The 24942-nt window shown below is 42.1% G+C and overlaps 1 protein-coding gene across 1 annotated transcript in view; it reads right to left on the bottom strand.

Annotated features, from left to right (window-relative positions):
• Positions 1-24942, bottom strand: part of COL8A1 (collagen type VIII alpha 1 chain) — a 96833-nt gene that overhangs the window by 31426 nt on the left and 40465 nt on the right. The window contains 1 exon segment of the mRNA XM_039914523.1: positions 3840-3968. The gene's annotated coding sequence lies outside the window, so the exon portion shown is untranslated.

Below are 24942 nucleotides of genomic sequence, written 5' to 3'. Positions count from 1 at the left end.
CAAATATGGCGATATCAAGACTTGTTTTACAGCACCTCTGCAGCACAGTGGGTGGACAGTAAACCTGAAGGTGATTAAGGTTATGAACCAGCCTGCACAAGGGAAACCACACGCCCAATCAAAGATTTTCTTTGGTAACTCAGATCTTAATGCTGCCACTTAATTTTGCTACCTATGGGGTATACTATGTAATGAAGCACAGATAAACAGAGAAAACCACTATGTTTCTTGGGAGACTGACAAAGTGTGGTGAAAATGAGACATGAAATTAAAGGTTTATAAGGCTGAGTGAGCCCTCTGAGGGAAAGAGACTGTGTCTATTTCCTTCCTGTGTATTCTTTACCAGAGCTTTATAGAGTGCTCTATGAACCGCATTTAATAAATACTCTTGCAACTACCAACAATATTCTTGTCATCTCCAAACCACTTTTAAAATAAAATATCAAGGCAGACTCACCAATAATAAACAGTCAGTTAGGCAGCACTGACCTCACTGCAACATAACCTTTCTGGGTAAATTGACCAGATTGTCACTGTTTATTGTTGCATTGTTCTTCCCCAAGTGCTTAGTACAGTGCTCTGCACTCACTCTAAACTAACACTCGTCTCTTTTTAATGATGGATACAGCAAGGCAGAAGGAGATTAAATGGTTTGCCCAGAAAATTGCTAGCATCATTAGTCAAACTTCAGGTCCAAGATGGTGCTAGAGTGCCCACCTTGGGCTGGCTATTATTATGTAATAAATCCTTCGATTCAGCCTTATATAGTGGATTTGAGGGGGGCACTGTAATAAGAAGTAAAGCATCTACATTAGCCAGTTTGATGAAGGAGAATAAAGGGGATGGGTTCTACTCTGACCTAAAGCTGCCAATAGTGCATGTCTATAAACTCAGAATCACAGCCATCAAGTATTCTTCTCTATTACCACAATTTAATATTAGAAAAATCCACATTCTTCAATGTTTCAAACAGCTCCCACACTGAACTGTGGTTTCCCTCGTCTGTTTATCTCCAACATACAGCACAACCACAAAAAAGTCCATTTCGGTATGTGCCTGATTAATAGAACAGATACACTTCAGTTCGGCATATTTTCTGTGGATATTGTGGGCTACAGATGTAGCTCATTAATCCTGATGTGTGAGGTGCCATCCCGTCAGCATATTTCAAGAGACACATTCTCCCCCACAAAGGGAAGATTACTATTATTAGTAGTAATAATAATACCGACAATAATAAAGGTATTTGTTAAACGCTTACCTGGTGTCAAGCACTGTTCTAAGCGCTGGGGTAGATAAAAGCTCCACATGGGGCTCACAATCTTAATCCCCATTTTACAGATGTGGTAACTGAGGCACAGAGAAGTGAAGTGACTTGCCCAAGGTCACCCAGCAGACAAGTGGAAGAGTTGAGATTAGAACTCAGGTCCTTATGACTCCCAGGCCCATGCTCTATCCATTAGGCTATGATGCTTTCCTGAATGAGGACTGAGAAAAGAGGATCTCTGATTCTATCTAGCTAGCATTCAGGAATTTATGTACACTTCCTTGGCATTCCTATCTATTTGTCTCTCTAGCTCATCAATTTATTTTGACCACTCTAGCTGTAAATATTTTTATATTTGACTCCCCAGTTAAAGAATAAGTTCTTTGTGAGCAGGGAATATGTCTGTTTTTTTCTTTATTTCCCAAGCCACTAGCACAATGCACTCTACTAAATGGGCTCTCAATAAATACTAAGAATCCTACTATTACTGGAGCTTTGGTAAATACCAATAATTTTAAAAGGCCAAAGTATATTTTTGACCATGAAAATTATTGGTTACTTTTCTGATGTCTTCCCCAGTCTACGACTAAGAAAACCATTTGCCACTATGGAAGAAGGAAGTAGGAATGGCAATTCTAAAGTAATAAATGGGAAAATATGCTCTATATAGTTTCATTTTAGCATTACTGTGCATTTATAGCTGCCAGTTCTGTGTATTATGAGGCTTTCATATTACAATACTGTGGGGTCTTTCTGCCAGATCATTTTTCCCCCCACTTTTTAGATGGTATTACAGTGTTCACTTAAGGCCTTAGTTTATAAGTCAAGTGAAGTTAAAACCATATGGAAATGCCTATAACAAGTCAAGCCCAAAGCAACTGAGCAACATATACAAGTATGTTAAAATATTTATTTCTTCCTTTTTAATCACTCTAAATTCTTATGTCTAAAATGATTGTCAGTGCTCATTTTAATTTCAAGAACTGTCAAGACTAAAGCTTACCCTAAACTGATTGTATTTTGAACACCAAGAGTTCAAGGCTGTTTGGGTTTTTATTTTTTTACAAGTTTTCCTTGTTAATACCCACTAGTAGTATTTTAGGACATCCTTCAGGATCTAATTGTCTTTATGCCCTGAGGCTTTACTTAAGAGTGCAGGGTTGTTATTTTTTTAAAATTTAAGAAAGGATAGATTTGCTTTCCTTTCAGTGACTTTACAAGCAGTCTCCCGCTCCTCAGTACAAAGGGATTCAAGGTTGGTGGATTTTGTTTGATGTAATATTATTGTAATTTTTATTACATGTTCTCCTCCCAAGCCTTTGGTGCTGAGATTTTGTTCCAGGAAAACAAAGACAGTGAGACTGTCTCTATTTGCAGCAATTAGGATGTATCTTTGGATTCAATTCCAAACTTTGCATTGCTTTTATAAGCACAAGTCCCTCCAATGTCTGTTCACAACTGGCTCTCAGACTTGTCCTCAGTTCAAAGCCTGCAGTCTTATATATTTTCAGTTGCCAGCGTGCTGGGGGATGGTGGGTTGGGGGAGAGGAGCTTGGAATACAGTTCTAAACTCTTTCTTCTGCCCCGTTAGTAAAATCCAAACGGAAATAACTAATGTTGACTCCACTGGTCTCGTGTAAACTGAGATGCCCTTAAGGAAGCTATTAGATGTATTTGTGGGGAGGTTCCACTTTAGATGACTCTTCTAAAAACCAGATGCTCTGCTTTTCAGGTTACAAAGGAATGTCCCTCTCCAAGGGCTCAAAAATCTCAAGAATTTTAATTATTCATTCTACATAAGTGCTGTATGCTTTCAAATCACAAATCAAATTAAACTGCTGTAAGAAAACCATTGTATTGCAGCATATGAAGCAACAGTGTAATGAATTATTCTTCCAAAGCTCACACTTTAGATCAGACAATAGCTAAAAGTGTAAGATGACTATAAATGCTATGAGAGAATGTCTACTTGTCAGAAATGGACCTGTACAATCTGTATTTTCATCAAGGTTCCACATTTATGGATGAATTTGATATGTTTTATTACTTCCTCTGAGAGGTATCATGGATTGGAAAAGATTCTGCTATGAGATTTTTTTAAAAATAAAAGGTATATTGGATTTAATTTACAATAATATGAATTTCATTAATCACTGCTGTATGTCAAAATCTCTAGCTCTGTCCCCATGCTAATTCACTCAGTCAAAAGGAATTCTTCCCTCAATGAAGTCCCATAATATTTATTTAGAAAATGTTAACTTGAGAAAAAATTGCCCCAGCAATAATATATCAAAGGGAGGAGAAAAGTCTAGAAATGACTGAGAGCTACAAGATTCCATTAGCTTTTTCTTTGCACTGGAATAGTTCATTTTCTAACTCTGTACTTTTAATAGTCAAATGCCCAGTGCCAAAAATGAAGTGTGGCCTCTGGAACTCTATCTCCCATTGGTATCTTAACCAGCCCTGCAGGACTGATTCTTCATAAAACTCTGTTGGTACGAATGGGTTTATGAGTCCATGTGGCTCAGATTTAGTCTGTATGTCAGCGCTCGGATTTGAGGAAGACACTTACATTTAGACTGCGGGAAAGGGCAGCACGATGGATTGACACTCTGACTTTGTGCCTTTGGGAAGTGGGTCCCAAGCCGGTGTCTGACTTGTTTCAACAGCAGGAACAGTTTCGCTGGTTCTCAGTTGGCCTCTATAGAAGGAGACAAGTTATAAATTCAGTGTCACATTGGGCTATTGAACCAAATAGCTTGCAGGGCATAATGTGCTTCCTTCTATATTTTGAAGATATGTATATTCAAGCATACAGAGTTTGGGAGGTCAACACGGTGGTGATTTGAGTGTTTTAATTGGCCCTTTCTTCTGTATCACCCCACACATCAGGGCTGATACACCCATGAAAAATGAACTCAATTTAACATTAGGCCATGGATGAAATCAACAACAAAAGTAGGGATGCTTGGAAACTCCTCAATTTGAAAACAATCTTCTTGCCATTTAGAAACTCCTGCTTATATTCAGGAGAATGATGCCAGTACCCCCTGGACTCCTTCAATCAGACTGAACAGTTTAGGGCTTTAATCAATTGAGTGCTTAACTGTGTGCAAGGCACTGTACTAAGCACTTGGGAGAGTACAGTCCAATAAAGTTGGTAGACATGATCCCTGCCCACAAGTTACTTACAGGGGGAGACAGACATAAAAATAAGTTACATATAGGGCAAAGATAGAGTGTAAGGATATATACGTAAGTGCTGTGGGGCTGGGGTGAGTATTAAAGGAGTACGCAGGTGATGAAGATGGGATGGTGAGTAGAGTGGGGAAATGTGGGCTTTGATCTAGTGAGGCAGTCTCCAACACTGGACTGGCTCCGCTGCCTCCCACGAACTTTTATCAGTGAGACGGCTATCTTCAGGAACATTCTTATGTAATGCAAAGGAAATTGACTGTGAAGAGAAGTCTAGAATGTAAGCTTGTTGTGGGAAGGGACCATGTCTATCAACTCAGTTTATAGTTGTACTGTACTCTCCCAAGCGCTTAGTACAGTGTTCTGCACGAGTCTTGCACGTGTCGTCACAAGTCGCCTACCTGCCCCACGAGTACCGTTCAATAAATCCACTGATTGATCCAAACAAAAACTGAAACACTGGCTGAGTGGTGATCACTTATACATTAAGCTTGGCGCACTAACTACACTGAGGATACACCAAATACTGAATTCCCACAGACCATAACTTTCATTCAAGTTGTGGTCCAGGCCGATTCAGAACGCTTGGGTTGGGACTCAGCCTGAGAGCTAGGAATGGGAATAGAGTTGCAAGGATAAATCAGAAAGCCCTTGTTGGTAGGTGCAGCTAGAAAGTGAGGGTGAGACAGGAACTCTGAGCAAGCAAGAGGGAAGGGAACTCAGGACTTGGGAGGGGGGTTTAGTTTGCTTGCTCAGACTTAAAACCTTGGGGATCGGGGGACTGTGATTGAGATCTATTTTATAAGGAAACAGCGGCAGTGAACCTCAGAGCCAGTGTCACAAAGAGCTCTGATAGTGAATACACATTATATATGAAGGTTTAGTCTTTTGAGAAGCGAGAAAATGCATATGTGCACTTTTTGGAATGCACCCTCCGTTGCTTTTTAAATCACACTTCCCACCCTGATATAGACGTCCTCCGGACATGGTCCAGAATCAGTCGAGCACTGTGTAATTCACTTGCCTTTAGGAATGAAATTATCCCTTAGGAATCACATTATCCTATTATGCTTTTTACACCTCAGGTAGAGTTGGGAATCAGGGTATACAAATCCATAGGGCTCTGAAGGCCCCTTATCCCACCCCCACCCCGCCCATCCCACCGAAAGATCTAAGGGCGTTTGGAGGTGCAATTTTCCCCAATGTTACTATGTTTTGACAGCACTTTGAAGGGCTGGCAAAGTATCAAGGAGCAATTTGGGTTTAGATTTTGCATTCTTGTATTTGAACCAGTACGAGGAACTAGCCAGCCAGAGGGAGTAGCATTTTGTATGTTTTTCTTCTATAAAAGAAAATGTTGATTATGTTGGCCACCAAGGCCTTCATAATAGTCATAATGGTTCTGATGCATCTCAGAGGTTTCCTTTGCTTTTCAAGTACCCTTCAAAAATGAAAAAGTAACCACAACCAAGCAATGGCAATTCTATCCATTAAGTTCGATAGCTTTCAAAAGACAGCCCTTCAACAAGGCTCTCTGCTCTGAGTCAGAGGATGCTCGCGTTTCCCCACTACAGAACTAATGTTTTACACATTGCTTACAGGTAAAGGATGAGGCAAAGGCATTAGTAAAAGACACATCATCACGAAACAGTGTTGACAAGAAGGTGCTATGTTCTGGGGCTGTGCTAATGTTCACTGCTGGAACAAGAGATTTGTTAATGGTGCCATGTGGAATGGTTAATGAAACAAAACTGTCAGAAAGCTGCCCCCCCCCCCCCCATTATATGAATTCTGTGTTCTGTTGCCAGGTTTTCTACTCTGACCTTTGTAGCTGTGTAAACGTCAAACAGGATAAAATTCTGATTTTTGAGCATCTTTTTAAAGCATATGGTGCACACTTGACTCTTGACATAGCAATCTGGCTTCACATCCCCTCCCCATCATGACATATCCTCAGTGAAGCAGCAGAATACGGCAAAAGATGGCTCTCAGTTGTAAAAAGTCAAAATATTTTCTAACCAGGATGCAATAGCAGGGGGAAGGAGAAGTGCAAGGAGTTTGGGAGGCAGGTGCGAATGGTCCAGAGAGAGGCAATTGGGGGGCATCTAGAGGAACTGCACTGGATACACAAACTCTTTTGTTTCCTGGAAAGGAAAAGAAGCTTTGAAAGGTCAGATGGGACATGGCCAGAACTGGTGGTAGAGAAAAAAGAGGGTTGGCCCTCTTAGGAAGGGGGGACATCTAGAATTCCTTGTCTGCCCCTGGGCTCCCCATTCATTTCAATCCTTCAATCATATTTATTGAACGCTTACTGTGTGCAGAGCACTGTACTAGGCACTTGGGAGGGTACAATCGAACAATAAACAGACACATTCCCTGCCCAAGTGGGACCGGCCCCAGGGAACTGATATAGCCAGGGGTCCAAATTGCTCCTCTGGGGCCCTGCACAGGGAGGGGGAGCCTCAGGGTCATCCCCCCCCCCCCAGGGCAGTGGCCCAGATTGCCTCTACCACAAATACTTCCCCCACTGACCTGGGACCACGTGGCCTCAGGTGTCGTTTTCATGCTGGAATGACCTTTTGGGGACTTTTTCTTTTACCATAACTATATTGCAACCTGTTTCCCTTTATGTCCAACCCTGAGGACACTTTCCATTTGATATTTGTGACCCTGTATTTATTCCCATCATATCATTACAGCATTTAAAGATTATCCTGTCTCTCCTCATTTCATCCATACTTCACTCTGATTCCCAAATCGTTTTTCTTCAAAACCATTCAGTCCATGTTTCCCCAGTCTTCAAGAATCTCCAGTGGTCATCTACTCCACATCAAGAAGAAACTCCTTCCATTGGCTTCAAAACACTCAATCACAATGCTCCCTCCTTTCTTATCTCTCAGATATGCAAAGAAAGAGAGCTCCAGGCCAGAGGTAGGACATGGGCTAGAGATCAACGATGAGATAGATGAGGTCAAAGTACAAGGAAAAGGCTGGCATTAGAGGAATGAAGTGTGCAGGCTGGGTTGCCACCTTGCCAATAGTAACTGAAAACTCCCAAATCTTACCAGCTAATAGTCACAGAATAACACTCAGCGACAGGAACATACAATGGTACCATTGCTCCTTAGCAGGGAAAGCAGTTGAGGGCAGGAAGTAGGAAAAAAAAGGGTTGTGGGAGTGTTGAATTTGTCAGAAGTCCCTGGAGACTGTAGAGGAAGCCTTGCTGAGGGAACAAGGGTCAGAAACAGGATCCTCACTCTGCTAGTGCAACCGGAAAGCATTCCTTCTCAATTTCTGCTGGAAGGAAACTGGCCTCCAACTGGGTCTGTAGCCCTATCAACCCCAAATGACAAGCATCTGTGGTTGCAATCCCTGAGAAGCTCAGAATATTGTCCCCAAGGCACATGAGGGAGCTTTTGTTGACATTATTCCTTTACCCTGGCAATCGCTTGATCAATGCTAAATGTGCTGGCAAAGCAGAAAAGAAGCCGGGATTCAGTTTGCTGATCCCATCAGCACAAGTGTCACTATCAGGGGCTGGACAGCTACAGTGATGAGTGAGAAGACCAGTTCTGATGAGGGGGAAAATAAATCCAGAGGGAATGAAATGGACCTCAGCGCACAGGCAAACACAAGTCCATCAGCCCTTGAAATCCAAAGCCTGGGATTATTTCTCCAAACACTGGATGGACATAGAATTTGAAAATGAATTTTAGGTGAAAAATGTTTTTATTCTTCATTTACTCCTGCGAACCTTGACTCTCATAAAACCAAGAGGAAGCCTCTGGAAAAATTAAACCACAATCGAGAATGTGGGTGGCTACTTTTTAGGGGATTCATTTTATTGAAATCCTTTTATATTTTTTGTTGTTGTTGTTTTGGACAAGACTTAAAATGCCATGAACTCTACAGCCATCGGTATTTAGGTCTGGTGCTTCAGACCTCTGGGAGGCCCAAATTGCTTCTGACTGCTGACAGGCCGTTTTTGCTGAGATTCCAAACAACTATAGTCTTCTTATTAGCCATAGAAAAGAGGTGAATAAGGCAAACCCCTGAACGAATATGGCCTTGTTCCCTCTGGATTTGAGGCTCCTGGTTGATTGGATTATACAGACTTGTTGACGGGATTTTACGAAGATTTTTCTCATTCCACCAATTAAAAGGAAAAAATCCTGCCTCCAGATGGTTTTCTCAGTCCATGCTGCTGCCAGAGAATCGAGGGATAAATCGGCTGTGTTTGCTGCTTCCTGGTAAACCAATAAGATTCTTTGGGCCAAAAAGATGCCAGATCTCAGCATCACCATGCTCATTATCATGAAAAGCATTTCCTAAGTGTCAACTTGGACAAGCTAGACAGACACAGCAAATCAAGCTGGCACAGTCTCTGGCCCATATGAGCTTGTGATCTAAAACAGACAATGATGATGTGGACAAGAGTATTAAAGCACCTTAATTCTGTGCCTGTTCAGAAAAGTCACTGAGCACAAATCTCTCAGTGACCAAGCTTAACCCCTGTTGGTAAATTAGACCCCCTCTAGAGTGTGAGCTTGCTGTTGGCAGGGAATGTATCTGTTTATTGTTGTATTGTACTCTCCCACGCGTTTAATACCATGCTTTTCTCCCAGTGAGCACTCAATAAATATGATTGAATGAATGTATCCCTGGTTTTGGTGGGGCAGGGAAGGGAGGTATTCACTCTTTCCAACTACTAGGAGATTTTAGTTGCTGCTGGGACACCCTAATGGCCTGAAAAGGTTCCTGCCTCTCTCAGAGGGCCCAAATTACTGTCATCCAGTAACTTTAGGAACTGGGATATTGGACTCTTTTTGCATAAATTACTGGATAGGATGAAATCCAGAAGGGAATGCTGGGAGTTGGAGGTGAGGTTGGGGGTTAAATAGGAGGTGGTAACCTTATTTGTGGTTAGAAGGTGAAAGAGCTTTGTGAGGGAGGAGAGATTTGCAGTCCACCTGTCCCTACTGGTTAGAATGGGTGGGCCTTGGCCGGCCTCTGGGATATTGTTTGAAACTAATTGGCAGAAGCAACTGAGATTATATAGGGTCCAGGCTGTGTTCACAAGCCTTCATTCCCCTAGTCAACCAGAAGTCAAGAGAGAGTAGCACTAAGCACAGTGTGGCCAAGTGGAAAAAGCACAGACCTGGGAGTGTCTGCCAATTGCTTGCTGTTCAACTATGGGTAAGCCACTTTTCCTTCCACACTGGCCTACAGGCCGCCACCGAAATTGTTCACCCTTTTCACTAACCACATCACCCTACAGTGTTTTGAGCACTTCCATCCTCTTCCTGCAGGAATGCCAAGCCCTTCCTCTTTGTTTAAGTACTTCCACCTCCTCCTATTCCCTTGCCTTCTCTTTCTGTTCCATCCATGTTTAGACACATCATCTCCTCTTGTAAATATCTCCCATTCAACTCACATCCATTTCATTATCATGAAAAGTATTTCTTAAATGTTAACTGGGGCAAGCTTCCATTCCAAGCTTCCATTTCACATCAGTCACATTCTCCCCACTCAAATCTCTATACACTCCTTTTCTGCATTCAAAAACAGCTGGAAGACCCACTTCTGGGTCCCATAACCTTCCTTACTCGACTCCTTGTATTCTTTCCAGCACTGCCCTCCAACAGCTAGGACTAATTTCTCAATTTGAATTAATTTCCCAGTTATTATCTGATCTCTGTGGTGTTCTGAACATAGTAATTACCATTTGCTTGAGATTATAGGCTTTAGATCATAAAACTCTGAAGGACAGGTGCTGTGTCTGCTTGGAGAACTGGTTGGCAAACTCCAGCCTCATCCCAAACAACTGGGAACACAATCAGGTCTGGGATGCCCAGGGCCACTGTAGCATTGGCAAGCCCAAGGGATAATAGGGGCAGTACCATCTGATTAAGTTGCTGTGCACAGCAGGCTGCTTAATGTTGAGCACATGTCAACCCTTATTGACACACTGATTTCTTCCTGTACACCGTGCGTGGATGAATGCCCTAAGAGAGCAGAGACTCCCACTGTTTGAAGTGGCCAGCACACAGTGAAGACAAAATGTCCATTAACTACTACTCTAATAATAATTATGGTATTTGTTAAGGGCTTCCTATGTGCCAGGGACTGTAGTTAGAGCTGGGGGGGATACAAGCAAATTGAGTTGTGAGCTTTAAAAAAAAATCCTGAAAGCATTTCATAAGAAGCCAAGAAAAGGAGTTTGAGTAACTTTGGAACAAATAAGCTGTGCCCAGTGACAGGCTGGGAGGTTAGTTAATTTGGTTTCCCCCAAAATTAAATGAACATGGCAATTGCACTGCATCAACTAATTATTTGATGGAAATAAAGTAACTTAGTGAAAGGTATAAGGGAAGAAAAAAAGGGCTTTAAACCTATTTACCTCAAGGAAATGCCAACTCTAACTCATTATACTAATTGGTTTCTGCAGGGGAAAAGAGTCAGGTCTGTCAGCTCTGTATAAATTGCGTTAATTTACAACCACTGCCCTCACACAAAAACCTAGAAATCATTATTAGCATCACTCAAAGCTTCCCCTAAGTACTGTATTAAACACCTCAAGACTCTGGAAATAAGATCAAGTGTTGTTAAAGATCCTTGGTAAAATTGGAATCTAAAAATAAATTTGAAATGCAAAGCCCATAAGCATCTATAAGGGGAAAATCCTCTTTCATTCTGGGGACTAAAAACAGATTGATTGGATTGGATCAGATCCATGGAAGCAGTACGGAACCTGTGCAGCCATATCCAGAGGGATCATACACCTCTTTCGCAATAACTTTTGCAGAAAGAAATTACCGGAGAAATCAGAGTCTTGGCACTCAAGACATTCAACAGCAAAATAAGAGGTCTGAAATTGGCAGCACTTGCAAGAGAGCCATATGCTAGAAATCCCTCTGCCTCTCTTACCAAGTGTAAACTGGCCTAGTCTAGGAATCCATTTCCCCAACACCTTCACAATTAGGGTTGCCACAGACCTCAACAGCCCCTTCCCCCCACCCCCCCATAAAAATGATTATCAGGCTTTCACACTCAGGCAAATGGAAAACCTCAATACTATGGTCATACTGAAGTTGGTCCAATTTCAAATAAATGTCAGGATGGCAGAGGCTAGTGGCTTTGGGGGATCTGGGAAATAACCTTGAAGATGGGGCCGTGCAGCATGTTGGGGCTTATATCATGAGAATGTGGCATTCTGGGAAAATATCATGAGGCTCAGTTGGATTCTCGGTGCCATTTGCTCCTAGAAAACCATAGTCATTCATCCATAGTCATGTGGATTCAATAAACATTTTTTTGTCTTTGGAAAATGTTTAGTTCTGAGGGCAGTTCTTATTGCCAGAAACCAATGCTGCAGAAGTGGAAATCTCATTTAGTAATGAATACAAGTCACGTGTGGAGTGATCGGCTTGTGTGATCTCATTTGAAAGATTCCATTTTAAAGCAGGATAGAGCATTTCCCCCACTCTGAAACTCATTTCCTCTTACATTTCCTCCCCTTTTCTCCCCTTCAGTTGCCCCCAAACTAAATTTTTCCCTTTTTGAAAACTCTCTATTTACATCCCTTGTGGTTGAGTTAAAAATGAGAAGAAGCAGGATGAAGATACCATAAAGAAGGTCACAAGGAAAGGTCTTTTGTCCTGACTCAAAATAAGTAACAGTAACTGTAGGCCAACAATAAAGGCTTAGAAATGTTGGGGTTAATTCTGAGATGCCTGGACTAAAGCTTCTTACCTTGAGGATCTGGCAACCAACAAGCCTCAAGGGTAGTGTATTACTGATCACATCTTTGGGAGTCGTGATGGTTTGCCACAAAGACAGCAAAATTTTCAAAGATTAAATAGGATGATCCTGACTGTTCTCCCTCTTAGAGATGAGATGTCTAGATCGGCCACTACTTTCCATAGTACTCTCAAGAGACAAATCAAAGACCTGTCTAAATTCTTGGTTAACCATTTTGGAAGCTGCAGATGAACCTCTGCCAAAAGGGAACTTCAAGCCTTGAGCAGACATGTGTTTTCCACATGATAAAACATGTTCAGAACAATGGTTCATTCAGGTCAGAAATCTGTCTCTGATGGTGACAACCCAGAATGCTACCTCAGAATTGAAATGCATGTAGTCATTCAAATGTTCTTCTAGGAACTTAAGCTGGGAAACAGATATAGCTTTTCATGGACCCGATTTCGCAGTCACTCACTGAGCAAGAAAGGACAAAGAAGTGGGCATTACCTGAAGTCCAATTTCAGTACTCTACTTGCATTAGAGTCAAAAGGTATGGCCAGAATTTAAAAGCAACTGGACAATTTAATGACTCATAATAACATCTGCAGTTATGAAGGCAAAGATAGAAGGGGAGCAAATGTCAAGCTGAAGAGGCAAATGTTAATTGCTACATTAGGGGCAGGAAGGTATTTTTCTCTCTGGCTCCACCTCCTACAAGGACATTATGAGGCTTGGCTGCCTTTCACCCCCACTTCCTGGCTGAAACTGTTATAGGACTTAAAAAATTTAGACTGCCATGACCAGTTAGGCAAAAAAACAACAACAACAACAACAACAACAACAAAAAAACCTTTGAAGCCCTCCTCCCTTTTTTCCCCCTTTTCATTTTACTCTTTCTCTATTAACACTATTATCATTTGTTGAGAAGGAGGGTCATCTAAAAAGCCTTTTGGTAATACAAATTTAGAATGCAAATATGTATTCCACTCTTAGGGCTGCTATTAGATCTAGATGTATTATCTTTAGGGAGTTGGTGAATTTGCCTTCTGGTGTGGAGCAGAAATGTTTGTCTCTAAAGTATTTTTTCCCAACTCCATGCCAGGATGGGTTGTTCAAAGCTGGCCCCATGGATGAATTTACATGGGAATTTTGATCAGCTCTGTGCTCCCCATTTACAAACGCTATCAATAATGAGGCTTTTATGAAACACCTGGGGCAATGCTGGCCCACAGATTGAGGCCCAGGGAATAGTAATTTCATCTGTTGACAGAATTACTGCTTCACAGCCCTTGATGGGCAGAGAAGCCCTAAGAAATGTTGCATCAGATTATAATTGTGGCCTTGTATGTGTAAACTCGCATAAGGTGGTTCCCAAGAGTTTAATTTCACACTCAACTGAGCAAACTAGATCATTCTCCTCCCAGATGAAAGGTGCCCATTCTGTACATGCAAACTGAAATTAATAAAAGCAACCCAAAAGGACCTCCCCACACACAGTGCACTCAATGTAAAAAAGGCCACTAACTCTTACACACACAAGTTTAATAAAAATATCTAAAAACAATGGGTTCTCTAGTGACCGACTTTTCCTGAATTTCAGTACCTAAAAGAACACAACCTGGAAGGCATTTGCTAGCTAAGTTTGCTGCTTTCTAGATAAGGACAATAAACTTTTCCATTGTCTAGTTCATTTGCTGAATTGATAGATTAAATAATGGTTAATAAACTCACTCCTCTATGACCTGTCATTTTTGGCATCACAGGCTGTGGATTTCAGCAAATAGTTCTTTCCTTCAAGGAAATTATCTAAATAAGATTATATATATGAGAAATATATACGGTTGGAGTTTTCACAACACATGGAGTTAAGGAAAGAGTATTAATGGTATTCGCTAAATGCTTACTATGTGCCAGGCACTTTACTAAGCACTGGGGTAATGCAAACTAATGAAATTGGACACAGTCTCTTTCCCACATGTGGCTTATAGTCTTAATCCTTACAAATGAGAAAACTGAGGCACAGAGAAGTTAAGTGACTTGTCCAGTGTCACACAGCACAAAAGTATGGGAAGGACACAAGTAAATGCCTTATTTTATTTCTCACTATCAGTCCAATGGAATTAAAAATGACGTGGAATTTGCATACACACTTGGCAAACGTGAAGGTATTTTTCCAGAGAGTTTTTGCCAACTGCAATGAACGTTTGACTATGTTGAGCCAGACTCCGTAAACCAGCACTGTATAAGGCTGGCTAACCAGTCACGAACCTCCTTCTCCATGACGTTGCCATTCTTAAAATGTTGCACACATAATTCAACCTTTAGTTTGCCAAAGAGGTGCTTTGGAGGGTGCAAAATCTGGGCTAGGAATAGGATGCTCTGCTCCAAGACTCCATCCCAAAGCAGAACAGAGACTGTGTCCAACTTGATGGTCTTGTATCTGTCCAAGCGCTTAGTATAGCACTTGGTACCTAGTAAGCACTTCATATATACCACAATCATTACTATTATTATTATTACTATTTTTAATATTTCAGTTATGGGTGTGACCCAGAAATGTCATGGAGGAGTTCTTCCTATTTTAGTTAGGATGCAAGTCAGAGAAGCAGTGTGGTCTAGTGGATAGATCACAGGCCTTGGAGTCAGAAGAAACTGTGCTCTAATCTTGATTCTGCCGCTTGTCTGCTGTGTGACACTGGGCAAGTCACTTAACTGCTCTGTGCCTCAGTTACCTCATTTGTAAAATGGGGATTAAGACTGTAAATCACATGTGGGACAGGGACCGTGTCCAATTTCATTAGCTTGCATCTACCCCAGTGCTTAGTACAGTGCCTGGCAAATAGTAAGTGTTTAACAAATACCAATAATAATAATAATAAAAAAGAGATCAGCATAGGCAGGCTACAAGTTTCCTGAATGTTTCCATGTAATCTGGGCACTTTTTTGTGAAGAGCCCACAAGCAGGACTTCTTTTCTGCCCCAAACACAGAAACTGTGTCTTTACCATTAGAGAACCATCTTCTGAATGTCTTCTCTGGCGATGTCTAATGGCGACCCTCCGCTGTTTCCCGAAAAGGTGAACTTGTGTACTGTCACCTGTGATGATGCCCGATAGAAATGTCACCTTTGCTTTCTAGTGTTCTAAAAATTCCATTCAGCTGGGACACTGATTTTCTTTGTGCTCATTCATCAACATTCTTGGGTACCACTACCCATGGCTAAAGATATTGGAGTTACTGCTTGCTGCTTACAATTTCTGGTTTTCCAGTAACTATGGCCTCTCACAATTCCAGCTTTCTTAACGAGCATCACTCTGACTCTGCTTTCACATACAAATGTCACATGCCTGAAATATTTAAATCATCCTCCAAAGAAAAAGGAATTTTCAGGTCATAATTCTTACTGCATTACTCTTTCTTTGTAGAGTGGCAGTAGCAGCTACCACAATCCCCAAAGTTGAAGTCATTGACCTCACCTTTGTTTTCATTCTGGTAAACTTTTTCCCCACTGTCAGTGGAATAAAGCAGGCACTCTGACTCAGAGGAGATTAAGCATTCCTTCTAGAAAAGAAATCATTTTTTTCTGTGAAGAATGATGAATTTCATAGAATTCTAGCCCTGCATGGGACCTTGACAAATCAAATGGTCTAGCCCTTGCCTCCAAGCAGGTAGACAATTAACTCTCTTGGGATAGATGGGCTGCTGCTCTTTTCTTAGATATTTACAGAATTGGAGAAGGGCTGGTGTAATGATCCCTGCTGCACTATCCAGACCCATTTGGGGAGGAGCGGAAGCCCCTCTTCCTCTAAGGGCCTGCAGTGAAGGTCTTCAGGGACAGGCGATCCTGCTTGGCCCAGCCTGAACAGGACACTGCTTCTCCTCACTCCATGGACAAGGACAGGTTTAGCTGTGTGTAGTATTATTTTTATTACTGTATTTCTTAAGCACCTATTATGCATATAAGCTCATTGTAGGTGGGGAATATGTCTGTTTATTGTTATACTGTATTCTCCTAAGCACTTAGTACAGGGCTTTGTACACAGTAAGCATTCAATAAATGATTGCATGAATGAATGAATGAAACACTGTTCTTAGTGCTGGGGTAGATACAACTTAAATCCATTCAATCATTTATTCAATCGTATTTACTGAGCACTTTCTGTGTGCAGAGCACTGTACTAAGCACTTGGAAAGTACAGTTTGGTAGAGCCAATCCCTACCCAAGAATGGGCTCACAGTCTAGAAGGGGGAGACAGACAACAAAATAAAACAAGTAGACAAGCTAAGTAAGTGTGACTGGGTCTATGGCCTGCTGGGGGTCATGGTTCACCTATTTCTTCACTGGCAGAGGATCTCGGGCTGGTTGTCTGTTTTTGACTCCTAAATGCAGCAGATGTGCTGTGACCAGTAGTAGCATCATGTGCTGTGGGGTGTTCGGTGGGGGCGCCTCCCATAGCTGTTTCAAAATGCCTATCCCACCCTTTCCAAACACTTGCCCACTCCCAGCCTGACAGTCATATTTGGTTCCAAGAAGAGTCAGATATGGTTTCCAAACCACAGGTTGCCAATCCCCTGGAGAGAAGGAAAAATTACTTCCGTTTCTTGTCTGTTATCAGTACCATAATGCTTTTTCTCTGCTATGTGACAAGGCTAAAGCCAAAAATAGATTACAATTATATGGGGCCTCACAGGCAGCTCTGACAAGCCTGTATCTTTTTTTTTTTTTTTTATTTGTTAAGCGCTTACTATGTGCCGAGCACTGTTCTAAGCGCTGGGGTAGACACAGGGGAATCAGGATGTCCCACGTGGGGCTCACAGTCTTCATCCCCATTTTACAGATGAGGGAACTGAGGCCCAGAGAAGTGAAGTGACTTGCCCACAGTCACACAGCTGACAAGTGGCAGAGCTGGGATTCGAACTCATGAGCCCTGACTCCAAAGCCCGTGCTCTTTCCACTGAGCCACGCTGCTTCTCCTAAAGTGGGACTTCTATCTAAAGTGGGACTGACAGAGAAGCAGTGTGGTATAATGGATAGGGCAAAGGCCTGGGATTCAAAGACCTGGGTTCTAATCCTAGCTTTGCCACTTGTCTGCTGTGTGACCCTGGGCAAGTCACTTCATTTTTCTGTGCCTCAGTTATCTCAGCTGTAAAATGGGGATTAAGACAAGAGCCCCACTGTGGGTCATGGACTGTGTCCAAGTTGATTAGCTTACATTTACCCTAGTGCTTAGTACATTGTCTGGCACAGACTAAGCTCTAAATGAATACAATAAAAACAAACAAAAACTCTCAATTCCAGAACCAGGCTCCTATTTCCAATTGACACTCAGGACCTCCCTTAACCAGTTTTTTTTCTCTAGTCCCTGACTATCAGAAGCTTCAGAAGCTATGGAAGCAAGAGCGAGGTCCTTTACCAGCCACCTGGTTCTAATACTTATGGCTTGCTTGGGCTGAAGGACTCCCATGGGGGAAATGAAACTTAATATCCTGGCACTTAGTTGGGGTTTGGTCAATGCTTTGAAGGGGCTGCTTGGGTCTAATGCCAAACCAGATGGTGTGGACACAAGAGAGAGAAGCTACTTTCTTTTAGGCTGCAGGTATGTAAGGATGGTCCCTAATAATCATAAGCTATTCTAAGGATCCCATCAAAAGATGGGAAGATGGAGACTGTGGAAGAGAGAGCCATGGTGGCACTGGGGGGAGTCGCTCTGCTGGTCTCCCAACTGACTTCCTACATCCAGCTCTCTTCCTCGCCTTGCTAAATGCTCCCCAATCTGGCTCTCAGCTGGGCCCTTTGATGGAGCAGTTATGCTGACACATCCTCAGGAGTTTCTGCTAACACCTCAGATCCATGCTGCAATATGTACTCCTTCAGACATTTTAAGGACAGCTTTAAAATGGAAATCACTTGCAAATTTGAAATTCTGGAGGATTTCCCCCAGCATCCTGGTGTATCTATGGGTCTTCTCACAATTGGATGCCTTTAGTGTACATCTTAATTTAAGGAACAAGCCAAAGTCACCAAAGTCACATACATTCTTCCTTTTATTCCACCATTCCCTCTCTCCCCCCGCCCCCCAGCTCTTTGTCATTCCATTTTGGTGGAAGAAACCTAACGAAATTTGCTCCATTCCCAGCCCTGATGAATAGAATTCTACCACTACGCACTGGAAGCAGTGGTGCCCTGCCATCAAGTGTAACCATGTCTTCTGAGTTTCAATAGCACACTGTTCCACTTTTATATTCTGGATTTCCTTCCCAGATCTACTCTTAGAGCCTATAATACTCTTGAAATGCATGCCAAAACATTACAGTGGTGACCTTATTTACACACCACCATCACCACTCCTTTAGTAAGGGATTAAACCCGGCTCTCCGGCTGCTGTCTGGTAGGGTACTTAAATCAGGAAAGATTGTGCCACGCCCAGGATAAACTACTGAAAGAATGCTTTAGAAAGCAGAACTGAAGGGCTGAGCTGCTGCAGGGTTTCCTTGTGTTAGGAGTTCTGGCCAGCCTGCTTTTGTTTCTTTAGAAACAAGAGGATGCTTTTTTAGGAGGTGCAAAACCGATTGTCACTTAACAACCGCTGACTGATTTTATTGGTTTCTGTCTTTCTTGAGGGTGCATCTGGCTTCTAGCAAGCAACTAGCTTGTTGAAAGGAAGAAATGCGTACTGTTTTGATTCTGACCGTGACACTCAACAGAGTCAATGCAGAGGCATGATGAGGCTTGGGATTTATGAAAGAACTGCCCTCGCATCACTCCACCAAAACTCTCTTGTTGATCTTCACATAGTCCAGGTGAGGTGCCTTCATTTCCAGGATTATTATTTCCAGTTTACCAAAGAGGAACCCAACAAGGAATAAAGAAAGCAGGTGAGATCAGGTGGTCACTTAGCCATGACCACTCTTGTGCCTCACTGGGACTGCAGTTTAGATAGGTGTCCTTGGGGGAGCAGACTTGATCCTCTCACCCTCAAGAAAATCTACTTGCCTCTAGAGAGCCAAGACAGAATGCAGGCACAGTTCCTAAAAGCCAAAGAGGCACCAGCCTTCCCTAAGCCACACAACGCTGTTGTTTGAAATTCAGGGATTATAAACCAATGAGTTTGGGAAGTGGAGTGTGGAAAGAGAACGGCATAAACTGAAATGACTTCTGCCATCAGCAGTTTGCTCCCCAAAATGCTGTTTTCTATCCACCTTAGCTTGTTTGGAAAAAGGAAGTCCAACCTTCCTAGTCCCAAGAAACCCTAGCCTGGCAAGACCTCAGGTTGGAGTGGTGAGTTTCAGATCTGGAGTGGGCGGAACAGGGGCATGAAAGGAAGGAAAGCAGGATTGAGCTGACTCCCTCCACACTCTTCGAAATCCCCTATTCCAAGGCACCATCAAATGACATATCCTCTTGAAGGCTATATTTACTGTATTCTGAATATATTTGCCCAGGCACCAACAAGGAATGGACTTCAAAATATGCTGAAAGCCTTAGCTACTTCAGTCAAAAATGAAGCTCTTCACTACATTTAGATCCAGCTCTACCTCTTGCCTGCTGTGACCTTGGAGAAGTCACAACTTCCTGGCCTCAGTTTCCTCAACTCTAAAATTGGGGTGGGACTCAATGTCTGTTCTCCCTCCTAGTTAGACTGTGAGTCCCACGTGGGACAGGGACTGTGTCTGAACTGATTAATTTATATCTATACCAGTGCTTAATATTGCTCGTGGCACATAGTAAGGTCTTAAAAAACACCATAATTATATTATTGTTACTGCAGGGAAACTGCCCCACAAGAAGAGACTTGCAATTCCTATGGGTCATTGAGTGGTAGCCAAAGTACCAGACAATATTTCTTGTTGGTCTTAAGATATTTCTCTGAGGTAGTCAGGTGGGAAATTTTCTCTCCATTTTCCAGATTCTTGTAAGAAAATACCCCAGAACACATGCTCCTTCCTCTCCCACACCTCCCATCTCCCTTGCCTCATTCCCTCAACTACAATTGTAAAATTAACCTCTTTTCCCTGTCATGATCAGTTTGTGCTCAACCCCAGGTGCTGCCTTATTAACTAAGATCTAATGGAACAGGCAGAGTCTCTGCAAATTTCTTTTAGCATTTATCAGCTGATGAAACCCCTCAGGTATTAGATCACCTCCATTTGTTTGTCTGGACAGAACTGGCCTCAGTTTGGGAGGGTCAGGCCAGATTGGTTCACCACCAGAAAGTGAACCTGGAACTGATGCTGCTTTTGCAGATGTGCAAAAGAATCCCCGGAGTTTTGTGTGTTTGTGTGAGTTTGTATTTTAAGAAACAGGAAACAAAGTGCTTTGAGAAGAAAATATGACAGAAAATAAAAGAATTAAAGAAGGTCTAAGTCACCTGCACTATTACATTCACTACAAGACTCTGTTTTCTTTTTGCCTTCACTAACTCAGAACATTTCTAAAACTTTTTTTTTTAATTCTAGCCTAGGATTGGGAGTGGAGTATTGGGTGTCTGTGTGATAAGGTAGACCCTGAATGGCAACCACTAAATTATTTGCAAAATCCAAAACCTTTAAAGAAATATGATCCATAAGCAGCTGATAGGTGGTGGCAGCTATCAGTAGCTACCAGTTCTTTTACTGAAATGCAGCAAAGAAACAAAAGCACTAAGTTGAAGTCATGTTGAGGGAGCTCTTCCTTGGCCACCATGGCCCAATGGAAAGAGCACAGGTCTAAGAGCACAGACCTGGGAATTAAGCAAATCAAGTTGGATACGGTCCCTTTCCCATGTGGGGCTCACAGTCTCAACCCCCATTTTACAGATGAGATAACTGAGGCACAGAGAAGTGAAATGATTTGCCCAAGATTACACAGCAAACAAGTGGCTGAGCCAGGATTTGAACCCACGACCTTCTGACTCCCAGGCCTGTACTCTATCCACTATGCCATGCTGAAATGAAGGGAGACTAGGAGTATCAAATGAAAATACTAGAAATAAAGGCATTTGGTGCCATATCTGGATAGTACAAGGGCAGACCAGCTGAAAAGCAGTGTAAAACTGGAAGACTTCATGGGGAAAGGACTTGAGTCTGGATTTGGCAGGGAGGGAAGTGGTCACTACCCAGGTCCACCTGGTCTTAAAATGGTCCTAGGGAAATAGAGGGCCAACAGTCAAGTTGTCTCACCCACCCCTAAAGCAACTAGAACCACATCCCCGGCTTCTCTTTTGCCAGGGCCCTCCCTGTGGCTGCAGGAATGGGTGAGCTCTGGAATTCGCAGGTCTGGTTTTTATTCAGAGGCTCTAAATATTATAAAATATTGGGCATGGGAAGACCAGAGAGGGAAATATGCATCGTGGGTTGAATTCCATCCTCAGACGCTCACCCACAAATCAAACCGGAGTCAGTGAAAAATGCACTCAAGAGCACACTTCAGTGGCACAAATCACAAAATTATCTCTTCCTAGAACATTTTGTTAAATGTTGCTTGGAGATGGCAGAGGGTCTTTACATTTTAGGGCTATCATCAACAGCAATCAAACGACATTCAAAACACAGTGTGGGTCCAAAGAGCCTCTTGGAAATTTCAAATATGTGAAAGGAGTTTTGTGTGCTTGCCAGGTCGGGTCTTTTAAACTATGAAATTGCCTGGAGTTCAAAGCAAGGGGAGGAAGTGGGCTCAAACTGGAGTGGAAGATGTTTTATAATCCTAATGATTCAAATTGGTGGTGTTTTTAGTGGGGAGCTGATTCGTTCCATAGGGAGTGTTACGCGGCACACAGTTCAAGAGAAATCAGGAAGAAGGCACAATAGGGAAGCCCCCCACACTCACCAACACTACTCGACACTATATTGTGCATAGGTCCATCTTTTCCTGGGCATACCTAGGCAGAACAATGCTGCCTACTGAAACCGCATTGCCTAGTAGAAAGAGCACAGGCGGGGTTGGAGGATGTGGGTTCTAATCCAGACTCCACCACTTGACTACTGTGTGACTTTGGAAAAGTCCCACCTTCTCTGTGCCTCACTTTCCTCATTTGTAAAATGGGGATTTAATACCTGTTCTCCCTCCTACTTAGACTATGAGCCTCATATAGGACAGGGACAATCTGCACTGCATCTATTTCAGCTCTTAGTATAGTGTTCGGCATATAGTAAACACTTAAATTCCAAAATTATTTATTATTATATTTTATCTCTGCAGCAATCCCCATCCTTTTCTGAATCGGTGTTGCCCAATCGTTATGTATCCCAAACCAGGGAGATGAAGGACTTGGGCTGCCCAACTCTAATCATCTAGGCAAGTCAGGGTATCAGAAAGTGGCAAACACCATCCATATCAACAACTTCTCCTGTCCCCGCCCCAGCCAGTTGCATGAAAAATAGAAAATGATCACAGTTGAGAAGTGTCATGACTATGGACTCAAAGTGATGATGAGCAAACAGAAAACCTCATTTGAGCCTTACTGGACAATTGGTTTTCCTACTGATGTAAAGCAGTAAGTTCTGCCCCCACTAGGGTATCGTCCAGAACAACATTCAGACGTCCATGTGATTCTCTACTGTGTGTCTCTAAATGAAGATGGGAATACCCACCTTAAAATCATTTTTATACTCAGAATATTGCCTCTAGGACCATAAAATTAGCTGGGAGCCTTCCTTGATTGACTGAGAATCCTCCCTTATGAAAAAAAAAATCCTTGTTTTTTGGGATTCTGTGGAAACTCTAACCTAGTGGAAAGAGCATAGGTCTGGGAATCAGATGTCATGGGTTCTAATCCCAGCTTCACCATTTGTCTGTTGTGAGATCGTGGGCAAGTTACTTCACTTCTCTGGGCCTCACTCTCCTCATTTGTAATATGGGGATTAAGACTAGGAGGCCCATGTGGGACACTGATTATGTCCAAACTGATTATCTTGTAACTATTCTAACACTTAGTACAGTCCCTGGCACATAATAAGCATTTAAATACCATTAAAAATGAATAAAAACAAAAAAACTCAATATTACTCCTAAAAACCCAAAATGGACATAAAGTTACTACATTGCTAATTCTGCCAAGAGGGGGAGTTTCAGAAGGTCATGTTTTATGTGGTCAAGCACTGATTAACTGTCTTAAAAGAGAGTTTGAAGAAAGCAGTCTAGACCTCCTGAATTAATATTTGGATCATTTTGTCAGGTGGAGGAGGAGGAGGCTGGAGAGACTGTGGCTTAGCATTTCAAAGTTTTCATCCTGGGAAAACATAAAATATATTCAGTAGGAGTGTGAGATCCTTGGGCTGCAGACATACTTAATATTTGTGGTTTCTTTGCAAAGTTCAGGCCTTTTAAAAACATTTCTTCTCTTGAGTTACATATTGAGTGGGTGAGGTGATCAGAGTTAGAACCTTTCATTTCAGAAAACCGCTACTCATACCCCTGCATGGGCTGTTTTGAGAACAATTCCAAAAGGCTTCTGGAAACAAGACTGACCAGTAGCCATTGTGACAAATGTCTCAAATTACTCCAAAATTAGAATTGGAGAAAAAAATCCATTTCATTCTGTATATTTAGATTGTGCTCTCTCTCCCTTCAGTGCTAAAATTTTTCCCCAAAGTCTTTCCCTCAGGGTATTCCCTCTTCTTTCCCATAAATATTGATGTTTGAGGATTTCCACTCCCTTGTTCACTCATTTATTCATTCAATCGTATTTCTTGAGCACTTACTGTATGCAGAGCACTGTACTAAGCACTTGGAAAGTACAATTTGGCAACAGATAGAGACAATTTGCTACCCTTCATGCCTTATGAAGGGTTCAGGAGGCTGTAACAATTAGGTCATGGAAAAAGAAATTTGTTAAGCATTTAGGATATCAACAGAAAGAGAACATCATACATCTGGTCTAGACTGAATTAGACCAAGGCATATAGTGCCAAATTATTTGGCTCAAAACATGTTTCATCATTTTTTAATATCTGTCTGCAGGGATGCAAGGTGTGTTAAAATGAGAGAATTGAAGACAAACAGGGGTGGGTGGAGTTAACCAGCCCAAGTGTGGTGGATTTTCCCCTTTATATCCTATTCCCAGTTCAGATGGCAGCACAAAAGAAGCTCAGACAGCATCTAGAAACAAGGTTTGATTGAACCATTCTTGCTGGTTGCTGTGGCAGGACATACCTACTTAACATGAATTTTTTGATGAAATGTCATGGTGAAAAATCTACAGGGTAGTTAGTCTCTTGTTCCTTGGCAAAGGGCTTGCCACCATGAAGACCCAGTTGAAAGATTATCAGTGTTTAGTGGGAATGAAAATACACTTTGTCCTTCACCTAAGCAGTATGGGAATAATTTCAAAATACCTTCTAATTTACTTATTCCTGCTTCCCACTAAATTATCAGACAATATTACAGAGGAACAGGGGTAATTTTATACTGGCTTTTCTGCAGAATTTCAAGGCAGAGACTGCAGTTTATTCACAGCTTTATTTCCTTCCATCAGCCTCAATGTGTATAACCTGACACTCTGCCATTTCCCTTATCTGTAAACTGATTTTACTGTCAGTCTTCCCCTCTAGACTATAAGCTTCTTGTGGGCAGGGACTGTGTTTCCCAACTTTATCGGATTGTACTTTCCCAAGAGCTAAGTACAGTGCTCTGCACATACTAAGTGTTCAATAAATACCACTGATTGATAGATTGATTCATCAGTGATTAACCTTCTTTCCTGGTGGGTTCCAGCATTCAGTCCTTTAGTTGAGACTCTTTGCCTGTAGTCTTGGGAAATA

The sequence above is a fragment of the Ornithorhynchus anatinus genome, chromosome 17 (assembly GCF_004115215.2).
Source record: "Ornithorhynchus anatinus isolate Pmale09 chromosome 17, mOrnAna1.pri.v4, whole genome shotgun sequence".
Classification (NCBI taxonomy): Eukaryota; Metazoa; Chordata; class Mammalia; order Monotremata; family Ornithorhynchidae; genus Ornithorhynchus; species Ornithorhynchus anatinus.
The sequence above is the reverse complement of the archived record's forward strand: the minus strand, read 5'-3'. Positions and strand labels throughout refer to the sequence as shown.